Below are 26,147 nucleotides of genomic sequence, written 5' to 3' on the forward strand. Positions count from 1 at the left end.
TCAGAGAACATTAAACGTCTTACTGTGTCTAAGACAGGTCAGACAGGTTAAATGCACATTTTTTGGAAGAAAGTTGTCCACTCACCTGCTCCCCATTTAGCCAGAGAGCTTCAGCTAGCTCCAGGAATACGGACACACAGTCTGCTGAGCTGAGCTTGGCTCTCTTACTCTGCCGTTTGGCTAAAGAACCGGCTCTCTTCACAGCACACAGACTCATGGCCATCTGCAGTGTTTGAATGGCCTCCTGAAGCTGCCCCATCTGAGCCCAAGCTGTGATCAGGTGATACAGAGGATGCTCGCAGATCTGATCACATGGAGAAGAGAAAGGTTTGGCATGCACTGGTCACAGTTTTATGTTGTTATGTTAATATCAGGTGTAAACAGGGCCTAGTATTCAGAGAGAGTAATGACTGGCTGGCAGTGATGTTGCAGCACATGGTGTCTCACCTCAAAGTTGTGGCTGAGGCAGAGTTCCAGAGATTGGGACGAGAGCTTGAAGTTGCCCTGGATGAGATGGATTTGAGCCATGAGGAGATGAGCATCAGCATGAGCTGGGTTCTGATCCAAACAGTGCTGCAGGCTGCTCTGAGCTGCCTCGATGTCCCCTGTACGAGGACGAGAACATATGAAGAGAACACAGACTAGGCTTACTGGGTGAATCTCATTAATGCAACCATGCTGGAGTGCAGTGGTGGCTCAGTGGTTCAGGCTCTGGGTTATTGATCAGAAGGTTGGGGGTTCAAGCCCCAGTACTGCCAAGATGCCACTGTTGGGCTCTTGAGCAAGGCCCTTGACCCCATCTGCTCCAGGGATGCTGTATCATGGCTGACCCTGCACTCTGACCCCAGCTTAGCTGGGATAGGTGAAAAAAAGAATTTCACTGTATATGTGAAAATTATTTTTAAAAAAAATATAAATGCTAAAAATCATTTAATTAGATTATTTGTTACTATACTGTAAAACAAATTATTATTTTTTTATATAAATCAGCATAATTAAAGGCAGTAGAACACATACTACCCTTAAAGGAATATTCCGGGTTCAATACAAGTTAAACTCAATTGAGAACATTTGTGGCATAATGTTGATTACAACAAAAAATGTTTTCGACTCGTCCCTCCTTTTCTTTAAAAAAAGCAAAAATCGAGGTTACTGTGAGGCACTTACAATGGAAGTGAATGGGGCCAATTTCTGGAGGGTTTAAACAGTAACGTGAACCTTATAATTTTATAAAAGCACTTACATTAATTCATCTGTATTATTTGAGCTATAAAGGGGTTTAAATCATGGTTTTTGTGGGATTACAAGGTTTACAATGTTATTTTGTCCTAGCAACGAAGTTGTAAAATTGGCTATAACTTTACACGGAAAAGGTTAGTAAGGGATTTTATCACACTAAATCATGTTTACATGCATATTGTTTACGTCTTCTGGCTACACTTTTGCAGAACTGAGTATATATATATATTTTTTCCCTTTTTCTCCCAGTTTGGAATGCCCAATTCCCAATGTGCTTTTTAAGTCCTTGTGGTTGCATAGTGATTTGCCTCAGTCTGGGTGGTGGAGGATGAATCCCAGTTGCATCTGCATCTGAGACCGTCAACCCGCACATCTTATCACGTGGCTTGTTGAGCACGTTGCCATGGAGACATGGCGCGTGTGGAGGCTTCACGCCATCTACTGCGGCAACCACGCTCAACTCACCACGCACCCCACTGAGAACAAACCACCTTATAGCGACCATGAGGGGGTTACCCCATGTGACTCTACCCTCCCTAGCAACCGTCCAATTTGGTTGCTTAGGAAACCTGGCTGGAGTCACTCAGCATGCCCTAGGATTTGAACTAGCTAACTCCAGGGTTGGTAGCCAGTGTATTTTACCACTGAGCTACCCAGGCCCCTTATTAGAACTGAGTATATTAACGTTTACGGATTGACCCCATTGACGTCCATTGTAAGTGCCTCACTGTAACCCAGATTTTGCGGTTTGGATCACGGTCTTTATGTTAAACGGATCGGGTTGAGTACGGAATTAAATTAGCGCTGCTGTCGGATAACGGGTTGAGTGTTCTGTAAAGTACTGTGGGTGCAGGGCGGGGGCAGGTTTACAAAACAGGACCTGTGCAGGTCTCTTTAAACAACTTTACAGCTCTAATAATACACAAATTTTATGAGAAAAATGAATGTGCTTTTATAAAGCTTCACATTTCTGCATTTAAACCCTCCAAAAATTGGCCCCATTCACTTCCATTGTAAATGCCTCACTGTTACTTTGATTTTTCCTTTTATTTAAGAAAAGGAGGGACGATTTGAAATTAGTTTTTGTGATAAACTTTTTACTGAAAAAAAAAATGTGGATTACGCCTGTGAGTGCAAGAGGAGTCAGTGTTTTTGGTCTGTTAATTTTTTAAGGAATACAACTAGTAAAAGGAGAACACATAACCACAAGAACACCAGTTTTAAGTTCATTTAAATAAATGACTGAACAGCAGTCTGACTGTATATGAGACTGAGGGGCGACCTTGGCGGGAGACAGTGCCAAATATTCCTTGGCGATCTCCAGCAGGAAGTCTGGGTTAAGTTTCTCAAAGTACTCAACGTTGAGCGTCAGCCCCCGCAGAGCAGAAAAGTGCGTGTCCACTGCGTCATTCAACAGGTTGGTTGCCTTGTCTGGGGGTCGTCGCTTTTTTACAGCCACACACAAGCAAAGTTCAAAGTTAACAAGAAATCAAACTTGGCTCTATTTGCTATCTTAAAGGAATAGTTCACTCAAAAAATAAAAATTCTCTCATCATTTAGATGTGTGTGACTTTCCTTTTTCTGCTGAACACAAACAAAGATTTTTAGAAGAATAATTCAGCTCTGTAGGTCCATACAATTCAAGTCAACAGGGTCCAAAACTTTGAAGCTCAAAAAAGCTTGTAAAGGCAGATAAAGTAATCCATATGACTCCAGTGGTTTAATCCATATCTTCAGAAATGACATGATAGGTGTGGGTGAGAAACAGTTCAATATTTAAGTCCTTATTTTCTCCTCCCTGCCCAGTAGGTTGCGATATGCCGTTGTCAGTAAAAGTGGAGATTTATAGTAAAAAAGGTCTTAAATATTGATCTGTTTCTCACCCACACCTATCATATCACTTTAGAACATATGGATTTAGCCACTGGAGTCATATGGATTTGGACCCTGTTGAATTGCAATGCATGGACATACAGAGATGAGATATTCATTTTAAAATCTTCATTTATTTTCAGCAGAAGAAAAAAGTCATACACATCTGGGATGGCATGAGGATGAGTAAATGATTAGAGAATTTTCATTTTTAGATGAACTATTACTTTAAAAGTGAAGGATGCAATTTCAAAGCCTTAAGCAGCACCAAACAAAATTGCAAATGTAGTAGTTTTCCAATTCTGTTAGGTAATGGACACTGTAATAGTATAAGGATGGGCAAGGAGGAGGCGGGAACCAGCTGAACAGTCAACATAAAGGTTTAATGATAAAAATGAACTTAAAACAACATAAAACATAAACGAACACAGACACACATGCAGCGCGTGCGTCTCTCTCTCGGACTGGTGCCTCCGGCTCCCCTTTATCTTGCTCTCCCACTGATCAGCTGATTCAGTACCGGCCGTGCACCATCACGGCCCGGCCACGCCCTCCTCCTCATCACACTCCTTTCCCGCCCGATTCAGGCCGGGGCGCCACCGGTCTGACTAACCCCCCCCCCCATCTCTGGAGGGGAGACGCTGCCATTCCAGCCGTTCTGTCAGCCGGTGGTCCACCCCGCCTACTGTGAATCTGGGGGAGAGATGAGGGGAGGTGTGGGGAGAGGGAAAGGGCGAGCGGAGACACACACAGAGAGAGAGAGGAGAGAGAGAGAAGAACTTACTCGCCGGCTCCCGGACGCGCTGTCGTCCAGTCCTCAACCGCTCCTCCACCCTATGGCGGACGGCAGCTCGCTCCTCCCCAGCGGCTGGCAGCAGCCCCTCCATCCCCAGGGAGACGGCCGCAGCTGCTCCCCTGGCGGATGGCAGTGGCGAGGACTCCGCGACGGCGCATCCCTCCTCCTTACCGGGTTTCGGCACCACTGTACCAGTATAAGGATGGGCAAGGAGGAGGCGGGAACCGGCTGAACAGTCACCATAAAGGTTTAATGATATAAATGAACTTAAAACAACATAAAACATAAAAAAACAGACACACATGCAGCGCGGCCGCATGCGTCTCTCTCTCTCTCTCTCTAACTGGTGCCTCCGGCTCCTTTTGATCTTGCTCTCCCGCTGATCAGCTGATTCAGTGCCGGCCGTGCACCATCATTGCCCAGCCATGCCCTCCTCCTCGTCACAGACACTTTTCACAATCCAGTCAATTCCCGATGGATATTTCTTTTTTTCTCACTGACTATCATGTTCATTTTGAATATCTCCGAAATACATCAGATTATTTAATTAAAGTGGGCTGTGAATGCCATTTCAAAGACTTTTTGTAAACAATTTTTCATATCCATTAGGGAAGATGTGCTAAGCTATGTGTACTAATGGCTTGTGCAGTTTATTCCCTTTTCAAGCAAAGCTGAAGATAAATAAGATAAGGATTTCTCTGAAGGGTTTTGTTTGTGTTACACATTTACTCATGTAGAATCATTACAATACGACGTAGCACGACAGCTGCTTTTTGCTAAACAGATACAGTATGTCTGTTTCTGCAAGTGTGTTCTAAATCTAGCTTTTGTGTAAACAGGCCGTTTTATGCACAGTTGATTACTTAGCAAAATTGGATAAATAAATCAGGTCTCTCTGTTGAATCAGAATTAAAAAACTCACAAAAAAAGAAACACTTCTCTTTCCATTTCATTCTTTATTCTATGGAAATATTCTGGAAAGAGTCTGTAGAGAATAGATAATATATTTACAGTGCTCATGTTAGTTTTTTTAGGGTAGATCTTTCACCCTTGACTTGCCAATGGACTGTTGAATCTCTGTTAGGAATTACAGCTGCTGTTCTGCATCCTCTATGTGTCCTTCAATGAGCTGACATCTGATAATACCTGTACACAAACACAACAATAATACACAAGAACAGACCTACAAAAACAAAGAAAGCACGCTGCTATAAATGCTCTTTAGTAATGTATTTTGAACTCTGCACAAAAGTTTCATGATTGAACTTCAGCTGTTTTTATCAGTGCTGATTTAAAATAAAGCAAAAATCAAACAGCGCAAAAGCCAATTTTTTCCTCCCAACATATGGCCATGAAATAGTATTTTGCTTTATCTATATATTTAAAAAATACATATTTGTTCCTATGAAAAAATATGTGTTAACAGGCTTTTCTTGAGTTTTGATTTACTCACATTTTCGTTTTGGTGGCTTAATCTTGAATTTAAGTCTTTAGAAGCGCAAATCGCAACAGATGTTTTTTTAGTAGATGGTTTGATTGTCACGGTCCTGCCACCTTGTCAGGTTGGGTTTCTGTCTGACGGGACCGTGGCATTATCGTTCCCTGTTTGTTTTGTTACAAGTGTGTTTACGTTTTTGCCCTCATGTGTTTCAGGTGCTGCTGGCATGCATAATCAGCATTTCCATGGGAACCCTGATTGTTTCCATGAGAACGCTGATCATGCAAACTTTCAGCTGCGAGTGGCACCTGCCCCTTGTTTGTTCTTGCCTTAATTCCTTGTGTGTCATGTCCTTTGCTGGATTGTTGAATGTTAAATGTAGTTTAATGCTGAATGTAGTTGGTTGCCGTTTGTATTGTGTTTACATTATAGATAGCTGTTTTATTTTGAGTACTCTCTCTGCCTAGTTGGTCCTGTCTCTTGTATCAGTTGGTTGCCCGCGTGTCGGAAGTGTTGATGCTTTCCACTTTGCTGCGTGTCAGCGGATCTTCCACAGAGGATATTTTGTCTCTGCCCGTGTGTCGGGAGAGTGGATGCTTTCCAGTGTACTGTGTGTCAGCTGGACTTACACAGAAGATTCCACAACTCAGTGACTGCTCTAAATTGTTGTTAATAAATCCTTTGAACTGTTTCTCTGCTCTTGGGTCTGTTGTTCTCGCTATCACTCGTTACAGAACAATCCAACCAAGTATGGACCCAGCGGTGGAATCCACTCTTTGCTCCACCCTCTCTCAGCAGGGAGTCTTACTGGGACATCAGCAGGATAAATGATCATCATGATGGCGCCGCGGATGGCTGCCTCAGTGTGGAGCTCCTCAGTTCTTTTGTTGTTTTTGTTGGTTTGTCCTGTGTTTAGTAATCTTTTTCCAGTCAGTTTTAACAGAGACGAACTGCTGAACATTCGACAGCATGTACCAGACAATCTTTTCCCGGTTTTTGATATTCAGATGTTTTGTTAGACATTTTATTTGGAGGCGCAGCTCTGCTGTTCAAGAGACGCAGGCGAGGGAGACGAGCCTGTGTGCTGGTCAAACTCCGTCGGCACGGATTTCGAACAGCGCTGCCGAGCATTCATCTTGCGAATCTCTGCTCTCTTCCTAACAAAACGGACGAACTACATCTCCTCACCCGCAAAAACAAGGACTTTTCAACCTCTGCTGCCTTGTGCTTCACAGAAACCTGGCTAAGTGAAGCCATTCCGGACAGCACGTTACATCTGCCAGGCTTTCAGCTGTTCAGAGCGGATCGCATCACGGAGTTAACGGGGAAAACGAGAGGCGGTGGAACATGCTTTTATATCAATGAAAGTTGGTGTACAAATGTAACAATGTTAAAGAGGATGTGCTGTCCTAATTTGGAAGTGCTCTTTATTAACTGTAAGCCTTTCTACTCGCCGCAGGAGTTTTCCTCATTTATTCTGGTGAGTGTGTACATCGCGCCAAACGCATGTTTGAATGCGGCGCTGCAACAGCTGGCTGATCAAATCACAGACACGGAACAACAATACCCAGACTCAGTTATTATTATTCTTGGGGATTTTAACAAAGCAAATCTCACACGTGAAATGCCCAAATACAAACAGCACATCACATGCCCCACCAGAGACAGGAACATACTGGATCATTGTTACACAACAATAAACGATGCATATCGCTCTGTCCCTAGAGCAGATTTGGGACTCTCTGATCACTTTTTGGTTCATCTTCTTCCAACCTACAAGCAGAAATTAAAATCAACCAAGCCAGTAGTAAGGACTGTAAAGAGATGGACCAATGAAGCAGATCAGGAACTACAAGCCTGCTTTGATTGCACGGATTGGAGTGTTTTTGAGGCTGCAGCCACAGACCTGGACGAGCTCGCAGATATTGTTACATCATATATCAGTTTCTGTGAGGATATGTGCATTCCTACTAGGACTTATTTAAAGTTCAACAATGACAAACCGTGGTTTACAGCAGAGCTCAGGCAGCTTCGTCAGGCCAAAGAGGATGCTTACAGGGGTGGGGATAAAGTCTTGTACAATCAGGCCAGGAACACACTGAACAGGGAAATCAGAGTGGCTAAAAGAAGATACTCCGAGAAGCTGAAAAACAAGTTTTCAGCTAATGACCCTGCATCAGTGTGGAGTGGCATGAAACAACTCACAAATTATAGGACTCCTACCCCCAACCCTGTAGGGAACCAACAACTGGCTGACGACCTGAATGTGTTCTACTGCAGATTGGAAAGGCCCAATCTCACACCCCACACCCACTCTGACCTTCACTTTACACAAACACCAACACCTCCTGCATCCCCCCTCCTCCCCCCTCCTGCTACTCAACCTGCACTTAAGATCTGTGAAGATGATGTGAGCCGCGTCTTTCGGAAACAAAAGACAAGGAAGGCTTCAGGCCCAGATGGTGTCTCACCAGCGTGTCTTCGATCCTGTGCTAACCAGCTGGCCCCCATCTTCACACAGATCTTCAAAAGATCACTGGAGCAGTGTGAAGTCCCATGCTGCTTCAAACGCTCAATCATTATTCCTGTCCCAAAGAAACCAAAAATCACAGGACTTAATGACTACAGATCTGTCACCCTGACGTCTGTGGTCATGAAATCATTTGAGAGACTGGTGTTGGCCCACCTGAAGAACATCACTGGACCCCTTCTAGATCCCCTTCAATTTGCTTATCGAGCAAACAGGTCTGTGGATAATGCGGTCAACATAGGATTGCATCATATCCTGCAACATCCGGACAGACCAGGGACATATGCAAGGATCCTTTTTGTGGACTTCAGTTCAGCTTTCAACACCATCATCACAGCTATACTCCAGAATAAATTACACCAACTCTCTGTTCCCACATCTATCTGTCAGTGGATTACCAGCTTTCTGACAGACAGGCAGCAGCTTGTGAGATGGGGAAACTGACTTCTAGCACCTGTACAATCAACACTGGTGCCCCCCAGGGATGTGTGCTCTCCCCACTACTCTTCTCCCTCTACACCAATGACTGCATCACCAAGGACCCCTCAGTCAAGCTCCTGAAGTTTGCAGACGACACCACTGTCATCGGCCTCATCTGAGATGACGATGAGTCTGCATACAGAAGGGAGGTTGAACAGCTGGCTGTCTGGTGCAGTCAAAACAACCTTGAGCTGAACATGCTCAAAACGGCAGAGATCATTGTGGACTTTAGGAGAAACACCCTAACACTGACCCCCCTCACCATTCTAAACAGCACTGTGGCAGCAGTGGAGTCATTCAGGATCCTGAGCACTACCATCTCACAGGACCTGAAGTGGGAGACCCACATTGACTCCATTGTGAAAAAGGCCCAGCAGAGGTTGTACTTCCTTCTTCCTTCGAAAATCAACCTACCACAGGCGCTGCGGATACAGTTTTACTCAGCAGTCATTGAGTCTGTCCTCTGCACTTCAATAACTGTCTGGTTTAGTTCAGCTAAGAAATCAGACATCAGAAGACTACAAAGCACAGTTCGGACTGCTGAGAGGATTATTGGTTGCCCCTGCCCCCCCTTCAAGAACTATACACTTCCAGAGTGAGGAAAAAGGCTGGAAAAATCACTCTGGACCCCACTCACCCTGCCCACTACCTTTTGGAACTGTTGCCTTCTGGCCGACGCTTCAGAGCTCTGAGCACCAGAACCGTCAGGCATAGGAACAGTTTTTTTCCCTCAGGCTATCCATCTCATGAACAGTTAAATTGCCCCATTGAGCAATAACTATGTGCAATACACAGTTTAATCTTTCTTATATTTATCCAACACATCCAACCTCTTCTGCCATTTAATTCCTCTGAAAAAAAAACAAAAAAAAACATTTGCACTGTACATAACAGATTTGTATTTGCAATGTACATAACAGATAACAAATTGTATTAGATTTGCACTACCCATGTGTATGTGAGTATGTATGTATGTGTGTGTCTGTACATATGTGTATAATTTGTTTTATTTTTTATTATTATCTATGTCTTGCTGCTGTTTTTGTATTGTTTTTGTATTGTTGTACACTGGAAGCTCCAGTCACCAAGACAAATTAATTGTATGTGTAAGCATACATGGCAATAAAGCTGATTCTGATTCTGATTCTGATAAAATTGCTGCCTCGAACCAGGCGTTAGAGATGATGGCTTCACAGTTCGCCGAGCTCACCTCCTCTGTCCAGCAGCTCTGCCCATCTGAGGAAGCTTCTTTATCAGCTCCGATGGTTCCTCTGGCACCTGGATACTTTAAAGCCCGCATCCCCCCTCCAGCCCCATATTCAGGTGAGGCTGAATCCTGCAGTGCATTCCTTTCGCAATGTTCCTTGTTCGTCACGTCACAACCCTCTGCCTTCCCGTCGGAGAGTATGAAGGTGGCTTACGTCATCCTGCACCTCACCAGAAGGGCCGCTGCTTGGGGAACTGCTATGTGGGACAATGGATGTGCTTGTTGCGCATTGTTTTTGGCATTCATCACGGAGTTCTGCCGGGTGTTCGATCCAGCCCTGCTGCTGTGTCATGAACCTGTCACTGCCCAGAGGGGACAGAGAAGGAGCCAGGCACCTGCTCCTCAGTCGCTGACAGCATCCACGGCCACGGAGGCTGTTCCTCTGCTGCTGCCAGAGCCCAAGGCCATGGAGGCCATTCCCTTGCCACTGCCAGCGCCCATGCCTGCCACGGCCAACTGGCCAGCGCCCATGCCTGCCACGGCCAACTGGCCAGCACCCATGCTTGCCACGGCCAACAAGCCAGCGCCCATGCCTGCCACTGCCAACGAGCCAGCACCCATGCCTGCCACAGCCTATGAGCCAGCACCCACGCCTGCCATGGTCAACGAGCCAGTTCCTGAAGCCTCTTCCGTCCTAGAGCCAGCATCTGAAGCCTCGTCCATCCCAGAGCCAGCGCTTAAACCCACGTTCGTCCCAGGGCCAGCGCCTGAAGCCTCAGCCTTCCCAGTGCCAGCATCCTCGGTCATGATGGCCGCTCCCACAGCAATGCTCCCAGCTGCCTGGAAGAGGAGGAGGAGAAGGACTCCTGTTCCCCAGTTGCTGCCAGCGCTCCCGGCCACGGAGGCCGTTCCCTGCGATTATCTAATAAGCCAATCGTGTGGCAGCAGTGCAGTGCATAAAATCAAAGTTAATGTTCACATCAACCATCAGAATGGGATTGTTGGTGCCAGATGGGCCGGTTTGAGTATTGAGTATATGTTGGAAGCTGGGAACCATGCATAGCTCACTTTTCACAATAGTTTCCAATTCCATTTGTTTCTAAGTCTGATAAAGGGCATTCTGCCCTTCATTATGTGAAATGTATGATGAAAGTACATCATGCTATTGAACATAAATAAATGCATTGTGAATGCTGTTTCATTTAGTCTTATAAGAAAAAACAACTCGGTGTAACCCCGGTGTCCTGGCCAAATTCCCCCCATTGGCCCGTATCAATCATGGCTTCCTAATAATCCCCATCCATTAATTGACTCTATCACTACACACTCTCCTCTCCACCAATAGCTGGTGTGTGGTGAGCGTACTGGCGCACTATGTCTGCCGTCGCATCATCCAGGTGGATGTTGCACACTGGTGGTTGAGGAGAGTCCCCTGTTCACTGTGTAAAGTGCTTTGAGTGTAGTGTCAGAAAAGCGCTATATAAATGTAACATTAATTCATTCATTATATGGCAGATAACATTGCCGAAAAGCAAGAATCTTGAATTGTGACTACTTTATTCTGTGCTTGTGTATCTGTGAGTATTACCACTCGAGTGAAAGCTAATGACATCCTGTAGAAGAGTTCTGGATTGTTCAGTTCTTGAATGTCCAAGTTACTGATAATATTTGATAGCTGGTTTACAGACAGTGAAAAGACAACAAGATGAAAGATGCATAAGCTAATTCACATTCAAAAAATACAATTCAGATCTATGTAACATAATTTACATTCTCAATATATTATTCACAAACAAAACCTAATTCACATTCATAAAATATGATTCACAAATGCAAAATACGATTAAAAAATTAATCGTCAGGGGGTCTGGGTAGCTCAGCGAGTAAAGACGCTGACTACCACCCCTGGAGTCGTGAGTTCGAATCCAGGGCGTGCGGAGTGACTCCAGCCAGGTCTCCTAAGCAACCAAATTGGCCCGATTGATAGGGAGGGTAGAGTCACATGGGGTAACCTCCTTGTGGTCACTATAATGTGGTTCTTGCTCTCGGTGGGGCGTGTGGTGAGTTGTGCGTGGATGCCGCGGAGAATAGTGCGAAGCCTCCACACGCGCTATGTCTCCGCGTTAATGTGCTCAACAAGCCATGTGATAAGATGCGCGGATTGACGGTCTCAGGTGTGGAGGCAACTGTGATTCGTTCTCTGCCACCCAGATTGAGGTGAGTCACTACGCCACCATGAGGACTTAGAGCGCATTGGGAATTCCAAATTGGGGAGAAAAAGGGAAGAAAAATCCAATAAGTAAATAATTAATCGTCACATGTTTGTAGATTGCCTTGGATTTTGTGGAAATTTAGCAACGTTTCTGGCAAGTTCTGATTCACAAGTACATCCCTCTTTAGCCAATCAAAGGAGACATTTTCAACCAGTCAATCACAGTATGACTTTGTTTAACTTATGTGTCTATCATGTTGTGTGTCTTCTGTGCAGTGTCTTTTATGAAAAAGGATTAATTTGTGCCATATTGAAATGTAATAATTACCCAGAAACAAATGAAAACAAGAGAATTGTACTTTGTGAATATATTAATTTACCTTTTCGATGTCTCCCCTGCAAAGCGAGTGCAGAGCCAGCATCCTCAGAGCCTCCAGGTTATTTATCTCTCTCTGAAGAAGCCTGAACAGATTAAAAGAATGTGGAAGTCAAGAGCAAAGTTTGTTTATTTGTAAAACATATGTTCCATTTTTGTCTTTATTTGAGGCAAACCTTACTATTTGAACATCTGGATGCAAATGTTGGATTTTTTCTTACTAAATAATCATACTATACTTGTGTGCTTGTTTGAAGGACACTTTTTAGTAACAGTCTGCTGATCGACTCACATACAGCATCTGTTCTACTCAAGAACACTTTAGAGTCAATGACAGATTGATGTACCCGTCATCTGTTGTTATTACAGGAGAAAGCAATTATATTGTGCTTTTAATGTTAGATAACGAGGATACCCAGCAGACTACATCAGCAAAGACGAGTAGGGCTGGGCGATTTATTGACTATTCACAATATATTTGTGATGATTTTACTGGCTATATGGGTAACACATTCGTTTATATTTAATTAATCATTTTTTTATTATTGTTTCTACATTATTAATACATTAATACACTAAATACAAATAGTATGTTATCTTATATATTTACTTTTGCAAACAATTTTTTATTGTTTGATACTGTAAGTTCATATATAAGCAATGGTTTTTCATCTTTTACATCCATTAATAAATGTTAAATTAGGCATATATAGTTCTCATTTTAAATTTGATCACAAAAATACTTGGCTAGCAGTTAGTCAGTGCTTTATTAAAACCTTTATTTAGCATTACTTGCTTTAAAAGTACCGGTAAGTGTTCCTAAAACACATAAATTAAGCATTAATATACAGTATGTCCAATTCATGGCATATGTAAATGTATAAATAATTTCTTTATTAATTATAGATTTATGCCTTCTTAATGTTTTCATAAACACTTCTTTACCACTGGTTTGCACCAACTGTAATAAATTAGTAATGTATTGTTAACAAGTCATTTACTAAGGATGAAAAACTATTATTAAACTGCTTATATATTAACTTATTCAATAATAATAATAAATTGTTTGCTACAGAAAATATGAATGAATAACATGCTATGTGTATATACTCTATTATAATGTATTAACAAGGTAGTAACAATTATGTATAAATACTGAATTAACTATAAACGTATGCTTTACAAACACTTTATACCACGATATGAAATGATGGAACATGGTGAATATTACAATGAATTAAATGCGTTTTTGATTTGGCCATTAGGTTTCCTAAAAAACGTCATTAGACTATTTTTGTGATCCTTGCTTGTCTTGCAACTTGCGGGTGTTAGAGCATTGAGACAGACATGTTTTAATTGCATCTCTGATTTAAACTTCAGTAGCAAAAACAGAGATAGAGTTGGTATGTTTGATGAATGCCTATGAATCAGTTTAAACTGTCTGTTTCAATGTACTGATTCATAACTTGCTGGATGGGATTTTTCATATACAGTATTAATTGTATTTTTTTATAAATATGTGATATTGCTGTTTTATTATTGCTAAATTGGTTCATATTAATACAAATTATTAAATAACACTGGTCCTTGCCCAGTTAGTGAAAAACTGTGTAAAACATGCCTTTAGATTATTAAAACTATATTTTTACTTTATTTTACTTCATGTATTAAACATTTTGAATCTACTTGGTTACTATGGCCGTTTGGTTTAAATTATGGTTCCATTGACTGTCTGTCAGTCTATCCTTTATCATAGAGGTTGTCCTCACAGTAGCTTGAGTTTCCACCACTGAGCTCCACCTGAGAGAAGAGTTACCTTTCCCCTCAGAGCAAAAATGTCACTTTTCTCCTTCAGTGCCTCGTCAATGTATTTCCCAGATTTCTTGGCATAAGCGTCTTTATTAGATCTCAGATCGATCCATCCTTTCAGTACAATTCCCTACATAACACACAATAATCCCAGTATTGAAAAACAGCAAAATAAGAGGAATAATAATAAGCAAAATAATAAGTCTGACATTTCAATTAGAACAAACTGAGTATGGCCTAATTTATCATAAATACGTAATATAGCATAACATATACTGGCATCCTGATCTATTTGTTTCTCATCATGGAATGTTCACTAAAGGAGAGGCATCAGAAGATCAGACCTCTTTAGCTCCACTGGAGATCTTGATCATTCTGTCTACATACTCTCTGGCTTTCTCACTGCAACCCAGCAGCCAGAGAAGCAGTCTGGTGTAATACAGTGCTTTAGGACTCGCCGTCTTCCTCTCTTCCTTCGCTCTTCCATCCAACTCCTAAATCAAATCACGGTCTGCAGGCGAGCGAAGGAAGACAAAGGTGAAGATGACATAGAGTGTGTGGCTGTGAACTATTGATTTAAAATGTGGGTACCTTTCATAACCGAAGAAAAATAAGAACTCTTGTCATTATTTACTCACTCTCATTACATACCAAACCCGTACTTTTCCATAAAATGACAGCTGATAGTGACCACAGCTGTCAAGCTCCAAAGTGGGACAAAAAAACATTAAAGTGTCTAATAAGTCATAGACTCAAGCTCTGAAAGCTCTGAGTCATATGGACTACTTATATTATACTTTTGGTGTTTTTGTTCTTTTTGGAGCTTAACAGCTGCCGTCACTATGAGCTGGTGCTGTATGAAAAAGTGCTGCATTAAGATTCTTACAGCATACAGGCTTGGAAAAACATGACATTTTTTTGGTGAAAGATTCCTTATACTTTTGCTTGGCCTTTTGCTTTTGACTTGGGCAATTAAGCAGCCACCTAGCAACGCCCTAACATCCAACTAGAATAGCCTAACCAATCTTATGGTGCAATAGACCAACCAACCAGGGTTTGGTCTTTTCTTGTGGGCATAAACCAGTGCCATGAGAGCACACAGAGAAAAATCTCTCTACTCCTTCAGCTGCTCCAACTCCTGAATGGCATCCAGCACTTTATCTGTCAAAAATAAAAGAAGAAAAGGCTTTAACCCTCCTATTGCGTTCAGAATCTGCATACACCTTTTGCATCCGCGGGTCAATTTTGACCTGGTGGAATTCAGGCTTATAAATCATCCATAACCCGATGTTGATATTGAAAGTCATTAAGAAGTCCTTAACTGTTTATACATGTAAAAATATCAATATTTTTGGAATGTTAACTGACAAATATAAAAGTTATTAATTAATATGACATTTTTTTATTTTATTAGAAATAATAAAATGGAGAATTTTTTTACATTTCAAAATATACATTAACTACAGCAAAACCAGCATGATACATGTGAAGACATCTTTTTTATCAACCTTTCAGTGAAAGTGCATCTAAATATAACATAATATACAATTTATATTAACATCTAATGTGAGAATTACTAGTAAAAAGTTATGAAAGCAACGTATTCTTAACATCTAAAACATCATCAAAACAACCGAACTACTCAAGTATACAACATTAATACTTCTTTACTATGTCTCCCTCATGTTTTCCAAGGACTCTTATTTTGAAGTTTTCCCCTGGACTACATTTCCCACGGTACACTGCCCTCATCAGCCATCTGTTCCCCATCATCCTCACCTGTTCTCCATTTCCTCGTCAGCACTTTTTGTATAAATACCCTCCAGTTTTTTTTTCATCCTTTGTCAGTTCTTGTCCATGTAACACTTATGTTAGTCAGTAGATATGGTTTATGGTTCTCCACTGTGTTTTATATCTTCTTCATTAAAAGCCTGCATATTGATCCATCGCCTCTTCATCATCACTACCACAATACGTGACGGAGGAACTGACCGACAAAGATGGATCTACCGCCTGTAAGAATCCTCCTCCTCGAGCAAGAGGACCATCCCGTTGAGGATCACGTGCGTGAGTTTCTCCAGCTGGCAAATTTGGTGCACTATGGAGACCACTCTCTTGTGGTCTCTTTAGTGCACTAAAGGAGCTAATGCCTCCGGCGGATCTTCACTGGACGCTGCTCGAGTTTGTGGAGGTGGCTCTACAACTTAGCGGCTCTCCTTTCACTGTGGGTATGGAGGATGAGGACTTGGAATCTCCTCCCACAGTAGATGCCCCCAAGCCTTCCACGGCTCCTCCCTTGAAGCCTGCCACAGTTAACGAGCCAGCACCCATGCCTGTACCCTCGACCGTCCCAGTGACTGTAGCCCCATCTGTCCCAGAGCCTGTTCTCTAGGAACTTACGGACCTTGATTCCATTTCCACTGTTATGCCCACCCAGTGTACTACTCCTCTGCTGGTTCTGCCCAGCATCATGGACACCCTGGTTCCATCCAGTGCCCTGGCCCTTCCTCCTCCCTGGCTCCACTCAGGACATCTCCTCCTGGTCTGCCGGCTCTTCCCAAGTCACCGACTCGACCATCGCCACTTGCAATTTTTCTCTGACAGGAGGAACTTCAAACCCTCCGACTCCGCCTAGACCCTCCGAGCCCTGGACTCCGCCTTGGCCCTTCGTTCCCTCATCACCTCAGCCCTGTGTCCCCTCGTCTCCACCGTGGTTTGTCAGCCTATCGCCGTCACCAGATTTCACCCTGGCCCTTCGAGCCGTCGGCTACTCTCCGGACACCAAGTTCCCTGGCTCCATCCACGGTAGTAATGTCACAGTCTGTCTCCATGTTTTCCAAGGACTCTTCTTTTGATGATTTCCCCTGGACTACATTATTAATTAATAATAATAATAATAATATTTTTCACACATTATACATTTGCACAGGTACAGTGCAATTCTTTTTTTCACATATCCCAGCTAAGCTGAGGTCAGAGTGCAGGGTCAGCCATGATACGGTGCCCCTGGAGCAGATAGGGTCAAGGGCCTTGCTCAAGGGCCCAACAGTGGCATCTTGGCAGTGCTGGGGCTTGAACCCCTGACCTTCTGATCAGTAACCCAGAGCCTTAACCGCTGAGCCACCACTGCCCCAAACGGTACACTGCCACCATCAGCCATCCTCGTCAGTACTGTTTGTATAAATACCCTCCAGTTTTGTTCATCCTCTTTCACTTCATCCGTGTAACACTTGTGTTGGTAGCTATGGTTTATGGTTCTCCACGTTGTTTAATATCTTCATTAAAAGCCTGCATATTGATCCATCGCCTCTCGCCTCACTACCACAACACGTGACGGCATGGTTCAATTGTGCTGTAGTGCATTCAAAGTTTACTATTTTAAGGAAATTATGAATCCAAAATGATTTTCTACCCCTATCTGGGGTGAACCAATTTTGTATGATTTCTTTGTGGATGTAAAACCAGCAAACAGCATTTTTTTTTTTTTATATATATAAAACAGAAGATCAGAGTTATCACTAAGGAGACACAGTTCTGGATTAGGAACATACAAATTTGAGACAATAGTTCACATGAGTCCATACTTTGCTTTTTTTTATTTTTTTATTATTATTTTGTTTTTTTATAAAAATCTATTTACTTGCATGAAGTGCCAAATGTTGGTGTGAGTATGCTGAAAGCTGGATGTGCATCAGATGGCTGCAGAGTAAAGTATGGACAATTTCTCCTTTCAAGCACTATTTAGACAAATGTGTGGTACATTTGATTAGTTTATTTGTTATGTTTGTTACATCTGTCATGTCTGTTTTGTACAGGAATCTGTGTGTGTGAGTGTGCAGTCCTACTGAGAGACAAAGTGTGTGAAGAGTTTAGGAAAGAGGTAAATGTAAGTGAAGTGTTATAAGTAAAAAATCTAATTCATAGATGTACAAAAAATTCTACATAGTGTGTAAAGCCACAATTGAAACTGATGTACGAATGTAAAAGATGTAACTTAAGTTATACCTCTTATTAAAAAAAATCTGAAATTGTCTTGCGTGTATTTTGATAGTCTTGACAAAGTCACAAAGTTTGGTTCCTGTACTAAAAACTATGTGGTATTAATTTTATCTACCTCTCCCGGGTCAAAAATGACCTGAATGTAATAGGAGGGTTAAATCCTGTCTCTTGTAGATGCTAAGGAATTCAGACAGTGAAGAATGGGTTTTCCTCACCTTGCATGAGCAGTCCATATGCAGGGAGAAATGTGAAGATTGGATCATGGCTGAATTCCCGTTGAGCTTCACTGGTAAAAATCTACGACATGACTGGAGTATTTTTCCTGGCAATAGAATAAGATAAGGCCTGGAAAAGACAATAGGGTCACTCTACAGTTGGCAGATTCTTTGACTCGCGTTTGGATGGCAGAAAGTCACACTGCAATGTAAACAATTCCAATCCTTAAACATATGCGAGTAATTTTGACCCTGAAACACATTTGAAGTTTAATGCATGAGTCTAAGCTTTCTAACGACATAATTGTAATGTTTACACTCCAAACCATTGTCGAGATACAATAATTTTAAATGCTTTCCATTTTACTTTAGTGCATAAAATTTAAAAATGTGTATCTGGGACAAAATGACAAAAATGAGCAAGTCACATATACATATTAAAACACTTTTGAACTCTAACTTGATTTATTTGATCTAATAAGTAATATTTAGGATTATATTAATTTTGATAGTCTCTCAGTCACTGCTCCATAATCCTTTTAATTACAGATTAAAAAATTAATAAAAGAAGCAAAAAAGATTTGTTGTGTCTGGGCACTCATTGAAATTAAACTAAGTTAAGTCAATAATATTTTATTTAATAATTTACATAAAACCTAAGAACAATTTTTTTCTATTTTTTTAGGAGTTTCTAAATGTTTGTGCATGTGCGTTTGCTTAAAATATTATTTTGAACCAAAAAAAGTTTTGTAAGGAAATATATATATATATATATAGTACTGTGCAAAAATTTTAGGCACCTGTGAAAAATGTTGCATAGTGAGGATGTCTTCAAAAATAATGACATAAATAGTTTTCATTTATCACTTAATGTCATACAAAGTCCAGTAAACATTAAAAAAAAAGCTACATCAATATTTGGTGTGACCACCTTTGCTTTTAAAACAGCACCAATTCTCCTAGATACACCTGGACGCAGTTTGTCTTGGTTGTTGGCAGATAGGATGTTCCAAGCTTCTTGGAGAATTCGCCACAGTTCTTCTATCTATTTAGGCTGTCTCAATTGCTTCTGTCTCTATATGTAACCTCAGACTGACACGATGTTCAGTGGGGGGCTTTGTGGGGGCCATGACATCTGTTGCAGGGCTCCCTGTTCTTCTATTCTAATCTTTTCTATTTGCAAAAGTAATGTTTGGGAGTCTAACATTTATATTTCCTATTGACACACTAAAGCTGAAGATAAATAACCATCTTAAGACAAATTATTTTGTGAATATGTGTATATATATATATATTGATTCAAAACAATATTATTTAAAAAAACTGCTTTACAGTAAGATGAGGTGATGTTGTCAGTGCATCAGTGGTTATACCTGTTGAATTTACACATTTACACACATATGTGTGTGTGTTCAACAGGTATAACCACTGATGCACTAACAACATCAGCTCATGTTACTGTAAAGCTGATTAGTTGGATGAAGAATGCATAAAACGTACAATGTCTTCCTAAAACATGTTGCATTTGTGCGGCAATGACGCTAACACATTTCCCTGCTTTAAGAATAGCGGATCAGTCTTGCACAGATGTATCTAATACATCACAAAACTAAACGCATGTCAACAAAACAGAGATTTAACATTTTATTTCTGATGCATGACGTCCAGCTGCATCATCATCATTATTAGTCTTATTTGTTCAATTTCTAAAAGCAGTTTCCTATTTTCATCACTTACAAAAGTTGACTCCTCATCCTTGTGTGTTAGCACACACCGGTTGTTAAAACATCTCTGAAAAGACACAAAAAAAGCGGTGAACTGTATACTTTGTATCCGTTTCTCGCCATTATTGGTGATGAAGCTTCATAGTAACCAAATAAGGGCCACTATTTCCGCTTGGAAACCAGAAAGAGACGAGAAAGGGGTTTGACTAAATCAAAACTGCGGCGCCCATTAGTACCACAGGGTGGCGCCACACTCCACTATTATTTCGTGATGGGAGAAAGGTGCCTCTGGTTGTTCCTTGTAGGGTACTCAGCCTTACAGGCTCCATATGGATAACATTAGGGTGTCTTCTAACTCCCAGGAACAAAATCAGGTCTATTATATTCATGAGCACAGAAATAAAACCCTGTAGAATGGCGATTAAATGACACTGGGGCTACAGATGGGCGAGACCTAGTGGTAAGGTCATATTTGTCTCCTATTTTTCTATCTTTCAAGCAATAACCATGCTGTTGAACAAGTTGTATTTTTCTTTTTTGTTTTGCAGTGTAGAAACTTCATACATAAGAACAAATTTCTTGATTATTTACCCATATTCGAAGTTGCTTCAGTTGAAATATCTAATAGCCTACAATACAATAATTATTAATAATTTATTTAATAGTAATTCTAATTTATTTTGACCTTTACAGATCTGTCTATATTTTTCTGACACATTGGGCTTTTCCCCTTTTTACTTTATTTATTTAGTGCAGTGCTCAATTATCTTTGTTTATGCAATGTGCAAAATATTTTAAAAAAAAAATATTATGTTTTATTTTTATTTTATTTATTTGTTTATTTTTTTGTTCAAATCATGTTTTGTATTATCCTTATACAAATAAATAAATATATAAATAAATACAATTTACTGTTTAATAGTTCAAAATCCTGTTAGTAATTATCATGAGAGTATCTATAAATTCCAATATCTTTGAGGACCATTTAAAAGAGGCTTCTGGTTGGTAAATTTACATTCATGGATGTTAAATTTAATTTAAAGCTTAATCATGCCAGTTTATGCCTCCTTCTGCAAGAAGCGAAATAATAAGAGAGCTATGCATCTTAATGGCAGTTGCTCGGCTCATTGGTCACTAGCAAAACTTCTATGACAATACTGAAGCACTCGCAATTTAAATGTTGCTTGCCAGAAAGTCTTAGTCAAAATGCATGGCTGCTTTTCAATGGCTATCCATGGAGAAAGATGCATTGTGCTGTGCCCCTAGAATGGTGTAGTCACTACATCTACCAGCAGGTGCTTTCTGGACCATGTGAACCAACCAATCCCTGACCCCTTTGATATTTGCATCAAATGAGCCTCTCACTGAGTCAAAGTTCACAAGGAGGGAGCTTCAGTGTAACCTGAGGCCTGATAATAATAATATTGCATAATCTCCAGAAAATAACATTTGATCCCTTTCATTTCGATTACCATGTAAATCAATTTATAATTCACTAGTAAAATGCACAGAAGACTCTAAAATGTAAGGCTCCATCTTAATCCTGTTTTCTAAAGTTATTATAACTTAATGGGCTTCACATGCTGAAATATCTTTTGTGCTAAGATAATACCTGACTGCATTTCCCCCCTTTGCATTGATCTGCATGTAAAAGTAAGGTTGGGCTGTTTTGAATACATGCAAACAGAACTCTGCTACCGATGTGGTGGTTGGTGCTGTCTGAATCGCTTGAGTGTATAAACCTCATGACATGACTGAACTCTGGTTGCACAGATTGCAGTTTCTTTCATAACCTCCTTCATCTCAGTGGGCTTGTACAGGGTTCTCCAAAGCGACCCAATGCAGGACAAAAATGGATTATTGTACAAAAGTAAACAAAATGTCCCAAACATTGATATTTATTAATATTACCATGAACTGCATAAGACCAACTATATGCAAACATTACTGAGTGTTTAGTTTCTAAATGTCTCTTGAATTTTGATGGTTTCGTGCTCCATGCAGCCAATAATTCACAACGCAAAACAAATTATGGTCAACACAAACCATGTTTATCCTTGCTGAGTGAAGCTGTATTTAAAATAGTCTGGTACATATACATATTTTTGTTCGTGGTTTTTGAGAATTAGGGCATATCGCGCAACCTGTCTGTGTTGACTTTGGTGTAATTTGGCTAGCTTTACCAGGTAACAAATACATTTGAATTAACTTTTTTATTTTATTTTTAAAGTTTTAACTTTTTATGAATGAACTAGTGATGGTTTATTTTGCTATACCAACTGTGCACAATTATATGGATGACTGCATTATATATTTGCATTTAACATTGTTTTTTCCCTTCTTTTCTATCAGGACAGATCTGCAACCCATACCTGAGTTGCGACCCACCAGTTGAGAACCGCTGTGCAAAAAGTACAGGTTGATGTAAATAATTGCCAACATTTAATTTAACACTCCCAAAGAGATATAGAAAGCTACATGTGACTCACTCCCAGTCAGAAGAATCTGAAGTGTTTGAATGAAAATTCCAAACTATGATTTGTATCTTTGATAACTGAGTTGCACAATTTGACATTATATATCTCAGGGTGTAGATAAGGTTGCGCCGAAAAACTGATTTTGCTTTGTTCCCAATCATGTCACCTGTAACCAAGTAACATTTGTGTTGATATGGCAAAGCAATCAAAAGTTGTGTCCAAAAACATCTTGAAGTGTCCAAAAGCCTCTCCAAACAAATAAAACATACTGTAATAATTGTATATAAGAACTAATTACACATGCAATACAACGACTAAAGGTATGCTCTCTCTCCAAAACATACAGGCATGGTTAACAAGATCTCATTCAGTTCCATTCTGTGTCATTTGAGTCATCATTGAGTCTGTGTACTTGGGACCATCTCCTGGTGGCCATATGTAATTACAGTGAATGATCCTCTCTGCCCATATCTGGATGACTTCCATCTCTGGTTGCAGCGATCTGAATCCTTATACGATTGGTTTAGCGTTCCATGACACTGGAATACATACTGCGTAATTTCAGATGAAGTCTGATCTATAATGATCTATCCATCCGATTACGTTGTGTGTGGGCTTGTTTTAAAGATAATCGCCTCCTCGATTAAAATAAAATGTGATGTTCAAAATGTGACATTTTGTGACATTATTTTGAATAATTTGTTTAATGTGTATACTTTTCATCGATATTAGTTTTAGAAAGTAATGTAATAGTAATTTTTAATGTCATTACTTTTTCATTAAGTAATCATTAAAGTAATCTGATTACCGTTTTAGAGAAGTAATTAGTTATTTGTAGTTTACTATTTTATATTAATTTATACAATACTGGCCATCATCTACTCACCCTTATGACAAACAAGACTTTCCGTGTAACACAAAAGGAGTTATGTTAAATATCTCAGTTGCTCTTTTCTATACAATGGAAATGCATGTATAAATATTTTTTTATACAGTACTGTGCAAAAGTTTTAGGCACTTGGGAAAAATGTTGCATAACGAGGATGTCTTCATAAATAATGAAATAAATAGTTTTTATTTATCACTTAATGTCATACATAGTCCAGTAAAAATAAAAAAGTTAAATCAATATATTCGGTGTGACCACCTTCGCTTTTAAAACAGCACCAATTCTCCTCCGTACACCTGGACACAGTTTGTCTTGGTTGTTGGCAGATAGGATGTTCCAAGCTTCTTGGAGAATTCTCCACAGTTCTTCTATCTATTTAGGCTGTCTCAATTGCTTCTGTCTCTATATGTAATCTCAGACAGGCACGATGTTCAGTGGGGGTCTTTGTGGGGGCCAGGACATCTGTTGCATGGCTCCCTGTTCTTCTATTCTAATCTTTTCTATTTGCAAAAGTAATGTTTGGGAGTCTAACATTTATATTTCCTATTGACACTAAAGCTGAAGATATAAATAACCATTTTAAGACAAATGCTTTTGTGAAACATCTTATGTGCCTAAGACTTTTGCACAGTACTGTATATATATATATATGTATATATATATTACATACTGAACAGGGGACTCTCCTCACCCACCACCAGTGTGCAGCATCCACCTGGATGATGCGACAGCAGCCATAGTGCACCAGTATGCTCACCACACACCAGCTGTTGGTGGAGAGGAGAGACTACAGTTATATAGCCAATTTAGGGATGGGGGATTATTAAGAGGCCATGATTGATCAGGGCCAATGTGGGGAATTTGGCCAGGACACTGGGGTTACACCCCTTTGTGAGAAGTACCCTGTGATTTTTTGTGACCACAGAGAGTCAGGACCTTGGATTAACATCTCATCCGAAGGACGGTGCCTTTTTACAGTATAATTTCCCCTTCACTTTACTGGGGTGTAAGGACCCACACAGATCGCACTCCTGCTGGCCTCAATAATACCTCTTCCAGCAGCAACCTTAGTTTTCCCCAAAAGGTCTCCCATCCATGTACTGACCAGGCTCAACCCTGCTTAGCTTCAGTGAGTAACCAGTCTAGTGCACCAGGGTGATATGACTGCATGCTCTCTTTGGCTGCACAGCATTTGAAATTTAATGTTCCCTCATCCTCATCAGCGTTAATGAGATTACACAATTACACAACACAATTTGAGCTCATTGATTATGAAATCAGAGCTGGGTCTGTCTCAAGTTGCTCGGGACAGTGCTGTGACCTACAGATCAACATCCAGAGCCCTGAGCCAAGCCTAAATACAGCCACTGCGCCCTATCCTAAAGAGGAACTTTCCCAACCCAGCTTGTCTGATGCCATTCCATATACACAGAGACAGATAATCATTATCAGAGTAAAGTAGGTTGCTATTAGCACATGGCAGTTTGCTAGTGGGACATGTAACAGAGGTATTCCACATACAACGGACAAGTTGATGCACAACACGATGCAACAGCTTGGAAGTGAACGTTCAAAATGATGTGTAGTGCTAAAACATTCAAAAAAATGATGAAGTGCTGAAATCCTATTGTTATTGTCAGGATTTTTACTATTATTATTCTGCCCTAAATCTGATCGTGCAGACCAATCTGTAAGGCCTGGAGACATGACACTTATGTACAGGGTCAATCTGAGGACACATGCAAAATTTTGAATGCCTAGGCCTACTGTGTGGCTATAACAATGACAAACCTAAAAATAGCTCTAACTATGGAACCGTTAGTCCGATCAACTTGAACTTTATCCAAGGTGGCATTCAAGTCAATGAGGACAGCTGCATTTCTTGAAAAACATGGCCGCCATCGACCAGTCAACTTTCAGCAGCTGTTAGACAAGTTAACAAAGGATAATTGAAATGAAACATGGTAGGCCTGTTTGACTCCCGGCCTAAGAGGTTTGTGCAAATAAAAAATAAAAAAAGGCTACCAGGAGGCGCTATCGCATTTTACATGTGTTTACATGGTTGTATATTCTGCGGTGTTTCACATAGTCACAGATTATGACTATCATATGATAGATCTCCTCATTCAGAACAACTTTGCCTCAAGAACCATAGGTGTCAATCAAATACTTCGTCAAATAGATTATTTTAAAAAGACTTACACTTGCGAACTAGTCCTAGGTTTTTCTTCCAACATCAACAAAACCTACAAAGGAAGAATTTGTGGACAGCCTAGATCAATAATTATATATCAAAAAAGGACTTTTTACTTTGTATGGCTATAACAGGGTACTTTAAAAATATGGCCATGGTCTAGATTGCCTTAAAGAAATAGTTCACCCAAAAATCAAAATTCTCTCATGATTTACTTATCTTTAAGCCATCCCAATTGTGTATTACTTTCCTTCTTCAGCAGAACCGAAGTGAAGATTTTTATAAGCACATTTCAGCTATGTTTTCCATACAATGCAAGTAAATGGGTGATAGGGCTGTCACAGAGACAGTTGTGATATTTCACAAGAACTTTTTCACTAATATCTGTCAGATAACAGGCACATTTCTGCATGCATTCCATAAAGAAATCATTCAAGCACCTTTAATGATGAATAAACTTCTTCAAGTCTTGGAAACTAGAATTTTCTCAGGTGAAACATTGAGAGGCTTTGGTGGTGAAGGACATTGCAAGAATTCTGGCTTCATTTGTTGGATAGCTTACTGTTGTGGATTTCCTGTATTTATCCTTATTGATTAATATGATAACCTCTACAGAACATATTGTAAACCCGCTGTTGAGTGTCTACTACTGTATGTACAGTGCAAGGTACCATATCAGTATCACTGTAT

The 26,147-nt window shown here is 40.5% G+C and overlaps 1 pseudogene; it reads right to left on the reverse strand.

Moving 5' to 3' along the window:
* LOC127447607 (tetratricopeptide repeat protein 21B-like) overlaps positions 1 to 20,492 on the reverse strand; it is a 46,050-nt pseudogene extending 25,558 nt beyond the window's left edge.
* Between the last annotated feature and the right edge of the window lie 5,655 nt (positions 20,493 to 26,147).

Source organism: Myxocyprinus asiaticus, chromosome 10 (assembly GCF_019703515.2).
Source record: "Myxocyprinus asiaticus isolate MX2 ecotype Aquarium Trade chromosome 10, UBuf_Myxa_2, whole genome shotgun sequence".
Classification (NCBI taxonomy): Eukaryota; Metazoa; Chordata; class Actinopteri; order Cypriniformes; family Catostomidae; genus Myxocyprinus; species Myxocyprinus asiaticus.